The sequence below is a fragment of the Micropterus salmoides genome, unplaced genomic scaffold, assembly GCF_014851395.1.
Source record: "Micropterus salmoides isolate LMB-PRFRI ecotype aquatic unplaced genomic scaffold, ASM1485139v1 Ms_hic_scaffold_1632, whole genome shotgun sequence".
Lineage (NCBI taxonomy): Eukaryota > Metazoa > Chordata > Actinopteri > Centrarchiformes > Centrarchidae > Micropterus > Micropterus salmoides.
The window spans coordinates 1-11,064 of NW_024040744.1; the positions used below are offsets into that span (position 1 = coordinate 1).

The following is an 11,064-nucleotide window of genomic DNA, read 5'->3' on the forward strand; positions in this document are numbered from 1 at the left end:
TGTCTACTAGTGTACATATTTTGTTGCAATATGTTAGTCTTACAGGACTTCAGTCTGTGTTGTTACTATAGATTTATTCTGTCTAAGTAAGGATTATGTCTCAGGTACATACTGTATCAGTGAAGAAGTGTTTGCATTCTCTGCACCTGGGAATTTCCTGTAAAATTGTATAAACTGCTTTTTTGTACAAGAATCATTAGAGTAAAAGTTGTCGCTGAAGAAACATCTCTTTTCACTCTCTGATAGTCTTCCCCATTCTCAGGGGTGGAACATTAAGGGGGTGTCAGGGCTCTGAAAAATAATTTGTGTATCAGATTCAGATCCCCTCTGAAATTGAACGGGTTCTTCCTTGGTCCATGCTACATCCTTCCACCAAGTTGAAGGGTGTAAATCAGAACAGTAGTTTTCTATAATCCTCCTTCCATTTAGTTGAGCTACTTCCAGGATCTTGACGTTGTGCATCGGGGCCACAGGGCAGGGATTACTCAGACACTTGATGAAACTGAGTCTCCATTAATGGAATTTGTTTCACCTGTGTTTTCCTGCTATGAAATGTCTGCTGTGAAAAACGGTTGTAACTTAGGAAGAAAAGTTATAATGTTAATGCTAGTGAAAATTACATGTGGCCAAAATGTATATACTGTATAAAGCACTTTTATCAACAGTGATTACAAATTATTGATTTATAATCAGTTGAGCAAATTATTGATACTGAATACTGAGTAAACATAATTCACATTGAAGTTATGACAAGGAAACCGATAAAGTGGGAGACTTGGTGATCAGTGAACTAACTTAGTGGTTCCAAACCCTTTCTGTCAGACCCAGGGCCCTGATGGCTTTTAAAAGTCGACACAAGCACACAATACAATATTGTGAACTTCAGTTTATAAAGTTTACATTGTTAACTTATAAAGGTACAGATATGTTACTAGTGTAAAAAACAGCTCTCTGTTGGTCGTCTTGTACAGACGTCAGTTTAAAGAAAGAGAAGTGAATGTCTGGTGTTGCAGAGATCTCACCACAGCTCACGACATCACACATCAAATGTGCTAAATGTCTCACATTATAAATGTAGATGGACAGTACCTTGTACAGAGAGAAGGAAGACAACAAATCCACTCGCTGCTGCTGTTAAACTCATAGCTGCTCCTCACATCTGTTAAATGAGCTCACATATAGATAGATCACATATATGAGAAGTCCTGTACGTCAGTTAGTCACAATAAATATCTGTAATGAAAAAGGCAGGATGTGGTCTTTGACCAGTTTTTTTTCTGTGGTTCATATAGTTGGTATGGTAAAAGCTGCCCTGGCTTCCTTCCTCTTTACATTATTAGGATTCATCTACAGATGAAAATCTGTAAATTTCAAGATGAAATGAAAAAATTATTATTATTCTTATAATCTTTATTATTCTTCCTGTTTTTTGCATGATGCAGAAACAGTTTTATGAGTGAGTCCCGGTTGTGTTTGTCTCGTGCAGGAGAAGCATTAACACAACAGAAACATTAACACGTCAGCACACGAGGAAAGCATTACACATTCCTGCTGCTGGTTACACACATTTCCACTGATGGACAGTTGCTGGTCGTAACTTGCAAAGCAACACAGCAATGTGCAAACATGCAGGATTTAAAATAATCAAAGGATTCTGCCATGGATCCAACATCTTGTTCATGACTCTTGTACGAGCAAGAAATGTCCACTGGTGAACCTTTGGAGGCACAGATGCCTCTGTTAGTGTACAGTGTTGGACTTTATACACCTGACATAGAAACAACACTAGAACAACTACATCTTTGATTGCAGTACCACAGAGCAGGCAGTGCTACTCTAGAGCTCAATGACTAATGCATGTTGCTAAAACAGAAAGGGGAAGTGAGGTCACTCTCACTCACGTGTGTGTGTGTGTGTGTTACATATATATATATATATCCAGGTGGACCCTTAGGCAAGGTCCTTAATGCTACCAGCCTACCTCAGACATGAGTGAAACTGCAAATACAAGAGCCATACCGACTCGGACGTCGCCCGGGTTAACAAGGTCCATGTTAGGTAGGGAAGCTGGGCAACCTGATGACAAATGGGCTACTGGAACAAGACATTTATGGACTAGAGCAGAAAATATGTATCTGATGCAATGCTACTATACAAGCAATCCCAGTGAGAGGGGTTATATGCAGAGATATGGGATCTATGGATGCTTCGAAATCCATCATCAACACTGACAAAGAAACAACTTCTATCTCAGTGTTCTAACATCCGCAAACAGCAGCTCCTATCACAACTAGAGAATGATGAGATACAATAAATATGCTACGGCATGGGGGAGCCAGGGCAACAGGTCAGCGGGGAGATGTCATCATCATCCCCACACTCCAATAACAAGCCCTTACGGTACAGAATCACTCAACATAAGGGCGACTGATCTACGTTTGAAGATTAAACCAAGCTGGACCCCCAAGTACAATGACCAAGATTGCCAAGGCTAAGTGACAAAGTACCCTCTGAAAGTCTGCTAGAAGATGTGAATGCAGCACTACATACTATCCCTACTAAAGCCATAACCGAGAGCAATGAGCTGATGTCCGCCACAGCAACAGTGATCCAGACGCTTGGCTATAAGATGAACACCACAAGCTACAAAGAGCATTACCCCCATGGAGGAGAAGGCTAGAGGTCAAGATCAAGGCAACATGAAGAGAGCTACAGAAAGGTGCAAGGAAGGGGCTACCTAAGAAATACAACAAGCTGTCAATACCTGAGGCTCTGGAGACTGCCAAACAAAGACTCACCGCTCTGGCTACCGCCTAAAGAGATACAAGGGAGAAGCAGAAGCCAGGAGAATAAACCGGATGTTCTCCACCAAACCATCCAAAGTGTACTCTCAGTGGCAGGGTAATAACACAAGATCAGATCCACCCAGGGCTGAGACTGAACAGTACTGGAAGAACATATGGCAGAAAGAGGCATCCCACAACACCAATGCTCAGTGGCTAGTGGATCTAAGAACGCATCACAGCAATCTCCCAGAACAAGATCCAGTAACCATTACAATGGGCCCAGAAGGGAATGGGTAGTAATACCAGGGGAGCCAAGCACCAGCTACTCGTTGACGGAGCAGTCACTCAAGACTGCAAACCAGGAAGACCAATCTGTGCATCGCCTGGATTGACTACAAGAAAGCCTACGACTCAATGCCACATACAGTACATGGATACTGGAATGCTTGGAAATGTACAAGATCAACAGGACACTAACCTTCATCAAGAACTCAACGGGGCTGTGGAAAACAAGTCTGGAAGCCAACTCAAAGCCAATTACACAAGTCACCATCAAGTGTGGCATATACCAAGGCATCAGTACAATAACAGTACAGCACATAACAGCAGGGTATAAGATGCAGACAGGAAGTGCGTACATGGAACGCCATAACCAGTTAGCTGTCATAGTGTACAGGAACATCTGCCATGAGTATGGGCTGGAAGTCACAAGGTCAAAATGGAAGACACCTCCTAAGGTAGTTGAGAATGACCGAGCTAAGATCCTGTGAGACTGACAAACTGGTGATGGCTAACCAACCAGACATCGTGTTGATCGACAAACAGCAGAAGAAGGCTGCAGTGATAGATGTGGCAATCCCAAGCGACAGCAACATCAAGAAGAAGGAACACGAGAAGCTTGAGAAATACCAAGGGCTGAAAGAGGAGCTAGAAAAGATGTGGAAAGTAAGAGCAACAGTGGTGCCAGTGGTAATCGGAGCATTGGGGGCTGTGACCCCCAAACTGGGAGAGTGGCTACAGCAGATTCCAGGTAAAACATCAGAGGTCTCTGTCCAGAAGAGTGCAGCCCTAGGAACAGCTAAGATACTGCTCAGAACCCTCAAACTCCCAGGCCTCTAGTAGAGGACCCGAGCTTGAGGATGACACATACCACCTCGCAAGGGTCGAGAGGGGGTGTTTTTTTAATTTTATTTTAATATATCTATATATATCTATATATCTATATATCTGTAGTCATGGTACAGCACATTAACTAAAAGGCACCACTGGATGGAGTTATGTACAACACACACAAATCTATGTTTTAAAAGAAGAAAATACTCTGAATAAGAAGGATATTTGTCTTCCTTCTGACCTTTTCTTGTATCAGATGTAAGAAGGACAAGGTTCTGTCACGATCCTGTCCTGAGCGTGTCTGTGTTTCAGTCTGTGTGTCTTGTTGCGGTTTTTGTTCCATGTCTGTGTTCCTAGTCCTGTGCCGTAGTTCATGTCTTAAGTGTTTACTCCTGGTCTGTGTACTTCTGTGTTTTGCCCATGTCTGTCCTGAGTTCTGTTCAAGTCTTAGCTTCTGTCTGTGTTCCTTGTTGTTATGATCTGTCCACTTGTTTATATTACTCTGATGTTTAGTGTTGAGTAACTTGTGTTTTGTCTTTTCCCCCCTCAGTAATCTGCCTGCCTGCTAGTCTCTATTTTCCCTTCTGTGTCTCTGCCTCGTTAACCCTGATCCCAGTCACCTGTGTTGCTCCCGCCCTGCTCGTTAATCACTGTGTATAAATGTCTGGTGTTTCTGTTCATTCCCTGTCCGGTCATTGTCTCATGTCAGTCCAGTCCTGTTGGATGTTGCATGTATACCCTGTTGTATTAAGTTGCTGCTCTTGGATGTTACCAGTTTCCTGTACCTGGGAGTTCTGTTTGTCATGCTTGGGATTAATAAACCCTGGAACTCAATATCAGCTCTCAGTGTCATGCGTTTGGGCTCTCCCCTGCTTTGCGCACCCAGCGATCCTAACAGAATGACCGGACCAATTAAGAGCCCAGCAGACACTCTAACTGAGGAACAGACTGACGTTCTGAGGGAGCTTCTGACGCTGAGGAATATGTGGTATGGGGCTAGTCATGTTAGCCATAAGGCAGCTATCGTGTCCCTTGCCTGGAAGAGCCTGGCTGCTCAGCCAGGAGCAGCAGACTCTCTCCCTGGTTGGGTTTGTGACTTCCTCCACACCTCAGCCGATCCCCCAGCCAAGTCCTCATCAGTTCCTCAGTCCGTTAGCCTGGAAATGGCTAACACCCGGACCGCTAGCCTCCGGCCGTCATCTCCCCGGCCTGCTAGTCCTCCGCCTGTCCTGCCTGTTATCTGTTCGGCTGGCGCTGCTAGCCCTCCGCCTGTCCTGCCTGTTATCTGTTCAGCAAGCGCTGCTAGCCCTGCGCCTGTCCTGCCTGTAACCTGTTCGGCTAGTGCTGCTAGCCCTCCGCCTGTCCTGCCCTACCTACCAAGGACTCAGGGACTATGACTCTCCTGGCCTACCTGACCATGAAGGCCAGGGAGTCAGAGGCAGCACGGGCAGCTAGCCTATGGCCTGATAGCCTGGAGGCTAGGCTTTCCCTGGAGTCGTCCTTTGAAGGGAGTCGCCTAGCCATCTTTTCGGGTTCCCGTGGTGGTCATCGGAGGCAACCAGGTCACCATCAGCGACCCGTCGGCAACCAACCTGTCCCCCGGTTTGCTAGAACGGCTAGCCGCCTGCCTGAGTCCCGGCCCGCTGGCGCTGCTAGCTCCACATCAGACCAGCCTGATCCCTGGCCCACTAGCGCTGCTAGCCGCCTGCCTGATCCCTGGCCTACTCCTGCTCCCAGGTCTCACTCGGTGGTCCTACCGACACCTGTTGCTGAACCCTCATCGAAGGTCCGACTGACACCAGTTCCAAGGTCTCCGTCAGTGGCCAGACCGGTTCCATCTCCCCGTGCCCCGTTGGTGGACCGACCGGCACCAGCTCCGCCGGTGGTCCGATCGACTCCTGTTCTCTCGTCGGTGGTCCGACCAACACCAGCTCCATTGGTGGCCCAGCCGATTCCTTTTCCTATTGCTCCGTCGGTAGACCGACCAGCACTAGCTCCACCGGTGGTCCATCGACTCCTGGTCCCTCGTCGGTGGCCCGACCAACACCAGCTCCGTTGGTGGTCCAGCCGACTCCAGCTCCTCGTGTCCGGTCCATGGTCCCCAGCCCAGCTGTCCAGTCGGTGGTCAGGCCGACTCCAGCTCCTCGTGTCCGGTCCATGGTCATCAGCCCAGCTGTCTCTCCCGTGGACCTCAGCCCAGCTGCTTGCCGGTGGTCCTCAGCCCTGCCGTCCTGTCCGTGGTCCTCAGCCCTGCCACCTCGCCCGTGGTCCTCAGTCCAGCTCTGCCACTTGAGGCCTCAGGCCTCCTACGTCGGCCTCCTGACCAACCTCCGGAGAGGTTCCGCCCTCAGCGCTGGCCTCCTGCCGATCTCCTGAATTCTGTGACCCCGTGTTCTGCCCGGCCTGTTGGGTCGTCCTCCGGGACGGCCTCCGAACTCTGTGGCCCCCCTGTTCTGCCCGGCCTGCTCAAACAACCTCCTGGTCGGCCTCCTGAACTGTTCTGCCCCTCTGCCCTGCCCTGTATGTTAGGCCAAGCGCCTTACCTGCCCTGTTCCCTAACCCTGATTTGCCTGTTTTGTCTTCCTTCTGGACCTTATGACCCCCCTGTTCTGCCCTCAGGCCACCCGCCGGAGAATTCCCTGTCTAGTCCCTGGCCTCTCTGGATTTTGATTTTAGTTTTTCTGGCCCACCTCCTGTCCTCCCTCCACCCACCCTGGTCGGCCTGGACTTTGTTGTTTGTGTTTCCTGTACCTGGGAGTTCTGTTTGTCATGCTTGGGATTAATAAACCCTGGAACTCAATCTCAGCTCTCAGTGTCATGCGTTTGGGCTCTCCCCTGCTTTGCGCACCCAGCAATCCTGACAGGTTCAACACACCTGCTGTGTTCCCCACATTTAAATGATCCCCAGTAAGGAGACTTTAGAGACTAGCACCTGCACATGGAGCCCTGACTCAGTGAGAAACAGAAACAACAGTCAACGTCCACAAACTCTAATAGATACACAGTGACAGTCATATTTCCAAGATGTTAAACTAGTTTTAACTGTTATATTAAGATAAGGCACACACATATTAAATGAACTGGTGGGTCTTGTTTGGAAATGCAAACTGTGATATAATTATGCTGATGACACATGAGCAGAAAAACACATAAAATATATACAGATATTTAGATTATGGGACAAAATGTGTAACATAACGGACATGGACCGGTAACCTGCTTCTATTTTTGTGTATATTTTGGAATTGCACCTTATTGATATTTTATATTATCTGTTTGCAGTCTATATATTTGCTTTTATTCCTGTTTTGTATTAGAACTGCTGCACAACAATTTCCCTCCAGATAAATAGTTCATGCTCTTCTTGAAAACTACACAGTAAATCTCACAAAATGTTAGTTACTTCACTGTGGTCAAGATTCAAATACTTAGTTTAAAGGTTCAGTGTGTAAGTTTTAGTGATATCTAGTGGTGAGGGTTGCAAGTTGCAATCAGCGGCTCACGGTGCATTCACATGCAAGTTGTGAAGTAGTTCTTCCAACTTCAGTGTGTTCATGTGCTCTGAAGTCTGAATGTGGAATCAACATGGATGCTACTACAAAGATGTGTTGGATTAGCATCATCAGAGCATATAAACAACACGCAGACATCTAGTTCACTCTACACGGACAGCAAACTAACCCTTATAACCATATTACAAATTACATGTTTGCAAAATATGTATAGACCAGGGCTGACCCCGAATAGTCGAAGATTCGATACTTCGATGGGAGGAGCCTGATTCAACTTTCAGTCTCACAGATCATACCATTTTGGTGATATGTGGGTGCTCAACGTCTGATTTGAAATAGAACTACCAGTTTTCTCCCAATAAGTTAATATGCTGCCTATTACAATATACACTTGTATACTGTAAATAAACATGTGACGCATTTTATAAATGTCTTTAAAGTGCGTGAATAAATCCAAAGTTGTAACCCTAACCGTTAAGGAAGGGGGCGTCAGCACACGTGTGGGCGTAATGTGTGTGTGTGTGTGTGTGTGTAGTAGCAGAGTAACACCTGCAGAAGAGACGTTTTTAAACCGCAACGTGCAGTTAGTTGTCAGGCACGCGTGCACACAAAACTCGGCACAAGACCGGTGAATGGCAGGCGAGCAGAGAGAAAAGGGTCAACAATAAGCCTCAGTTCAGCTGTAAATGTACAGTGTAAGTAACAGTGAGTAAGACTGCAGTCATATGATTCGACTGTCAGTTGACTATAGGCAAGACTTGACAATTCTGATTCGACTGTGTAAATCCTTAGTCGGTGACAGCCCTAGTATATATAATACATGATTTTCTACAAATCAAAGTTTTGTATACTTCTTTATGTCCCATGTACATTTTATTTCTCTTTTTGCAATAAAGATATAAGGGGGGAAAATTTTTTAATTATTCATGAACGCACCATCAGTCACCTCTCCAACACGCTCTATATGCTCTTGTTCCTGGTGTCTTCTAATAAATAATAATAATTGGTCTATTTGGGTAAATAGAAATTCATTCTGAATAATAAACACAAAGAGTTTGTTTAAAGCTAAAATCCAAACCTTTCTGCACACTGTCGCCCTCTGCAGCAGTGAGAGGAAACTGAAATGATGATCAAACTGCAGAGTTGTTGTGGAAGCTGGCTGTTTATTTCAATCAGCCACTGCAACACATTGAAAATGATACAACTAGCAAAGTGTGACAGAGCTGGGCTTCTGTTTGATTTCAGTGTTTAAATATAGACTGTACATGCCGTGAAATACTTAGCTTCCAGTTCTACATGTTTGTTTTGATCAGACGTTATTGGCTTTCATTACCAGCACAGGTGTGATGTGAAAGGACAAACAGTGTTTCTTAAAAGCAATTTATTACATTCCATTTTGAAATAACATTTTGTATACTGAGTAAAATCCTGAACTTATGTAATGTACCTGCACAGGTAACAATGACGCTTACATTCTACTCTAATCTTGTGCTACATGCTGCTGCTGACGTCTACCTGCTGCTGCTAATGAAAACTAAAAATGAAAATGTTTGCAGTTAAAGGTAAATGTATCCTCATCCTCCACAGCCCCCTGTTCTCCACTGACTACTTCAATGCTGTACTTCTCTCTGTTTCCATCCAGGTGAGTCCCTCTGGTTACAGTTTTGGTTCAAGGCTGAGGCGTTGCTACAATCAGGATCAGACTCCAACTGATGGGGAGAGAAAACAAGATGAGAGGCAACGGCCTCATAAATGGCATTAGAACAATTTGTTTTTAATTAAAATGAATGTATAAGTCAACAAATTATAACTCTTTGGTAGAGGAAGTTCTGTCACTGTGGCCCAACAGATTTCTCACCTCTAATGTCTCTATGGGTTCATTTGGTTCAGTGGTGGAGCTCAGAGTTTTCTTCTTTCTAAATTGAATCCAAAAACAAATAAATAAAAAGTCAATAACTCCAAAACTATGAAAGTAAATATTCAAAGATCAGTGATGAAACTGATTTATTCTTATAGTTTCACCTCATCCACAGACAAACCAGAAGCAGAGGAATCAGCATCACAACCACCAGAGTCAACCTGATGATATTTATTATCATTGTTGTTTTATCTAGAAATGGAGATAGACAGTTATTAGATAAACTGTGCTGGACCTTATTAGGAAGTAGTAGGGTTTAATTCATGAATCAGTTTGCCAGGTGATTATCTTCTGTTAATCAGCCAATTAGTGTCATGGAGAAATGTACCTGCCACAACAATCAGATGTAAGGTGGAGTTATGACGTCCTCTTCTGTAATAATTCCCACTGTGTTCAGCTCTGAAGTCAGTGATGGTGAAGTTCTGTCCTGATGCTTTTGGTGAGTCTTCATTCTCCTTGTACCAGGTATAATTAGCTGCTGGGTTAGCATCACTGCTGCAGGTCAGAGTCACTGAACTGCCCTCCACTATCTCAGCAGAGGGACTCACTGACACAGAGGGAAGCTTTGGAGCATCTGGAGGAGAAAAGAGACAACTTATCAATCTACCTGTGTTTAGGCGTGGACTGCTACGAGCTAAAAGGTGCAATACATTTATTTTTATTCATTATTCTCATGTGCCAGTGTTACTTCCTGCTTCATGAGTTCATCTTGTCCCCCCTACAAAGCTAGCTAGCAGGCTATAATAAAAACGAATAGACCTGTACATGAAACTTGGTCACAGGTGTCATCTTCATGACCCTTTTCTGTGAAGAAACTTGAATCACAAAATTAATTCAAATTCAACTCAAAGAGGATGAGAAGCCCTGATGATAGATGTTCCCGAGTCTTGCTCCAGCTGCTGTTTCTGTGTTCCTCCTGCTAATAATGTGTTCAGCCTCTCTTCTACGTTGACAACACTGCACAGGACTGAACTGCCCTCCATTATTTACCAGAGGGACTCGCTGACACAGAGGAGGTCTTTGGAGCATCTGGAGGAGATGTGTTAGGATTATTCTAGGTTAAGGGTGTGTCACTACAGTAGCACATCTGGTATTTACATTATAAACTGTGAACAGCTGGGTGCAGCACATTTTAGACTTTAATGGTGGTCTGATGAATGGATGTGTGACGGTTTGAATCCAAAAACTGCATATAACTCCTAAAATGTCCTGCAGTTAATGTGAAGCAAGTAGAGCTGAAGGATGTAGGCATGGTCAGTAATGCTCTAATGTTAAACTCAGATACAACTGAAGTTATTGTTCTTTTCTGTTCTATAGTTTCCCTTGATGGCATCGCCCTTGCCACCAGCACCACTGTGTGGAATCTTGGAGTTATCTTTGATCAGGACATGTCGTTGAAGTCTCACATTAAGCAAATTTCAAGGACCGCCTTTTTCACCTACGTAATATTGCGAAAATCAGGAACATCCTGTCTAAAAATGATGCAAAAAACTAGTCCATGCATTTGTTACTTCTAGGCTGGATTACTGCAATTCCTTATTATCAGGCTGCTTGAAAAAGTCCGTTAAGACTCTTCAGCTGATCCGAATGCTGCAGCACGTGTTCTGACAGGAACCAGAAAAGAGATCACATTTCTCCTGTTTTAGCTTCTTTGCATTGGCTCAGTAAAATCCAGATAGAATTTAAAATCATTCACATTACCCTGGTCAGCTGTTTTCACCTCGACCTTTCTTAC

At 44.7% G+C, this 11,064-nt stretch overlaps 1 long non-coding RNA gene across 1 annotated transcript; it reads right to left on the minus strand.

Moving 5' to 3' along the window:
- Positions 1–8,554: 8,554 nt before the first annotated feature.
- LOC119906502 lies at positions 8,555–9,523 on the minus strand. Its single transcript, XR_005444988.1, has 3 exons — positions 9,434–9,523; positions 9,270–9,327; positions 8,555–9,120 (listed from the first exon to the last, which is right to left on the minus strand). It is a non-coding gene; the product is annotated as an uncharacterized LOC119906502 (long non-coding RNA).
- Positions 9,524–11,064: the final 1,541 nt, after the last annotated feature.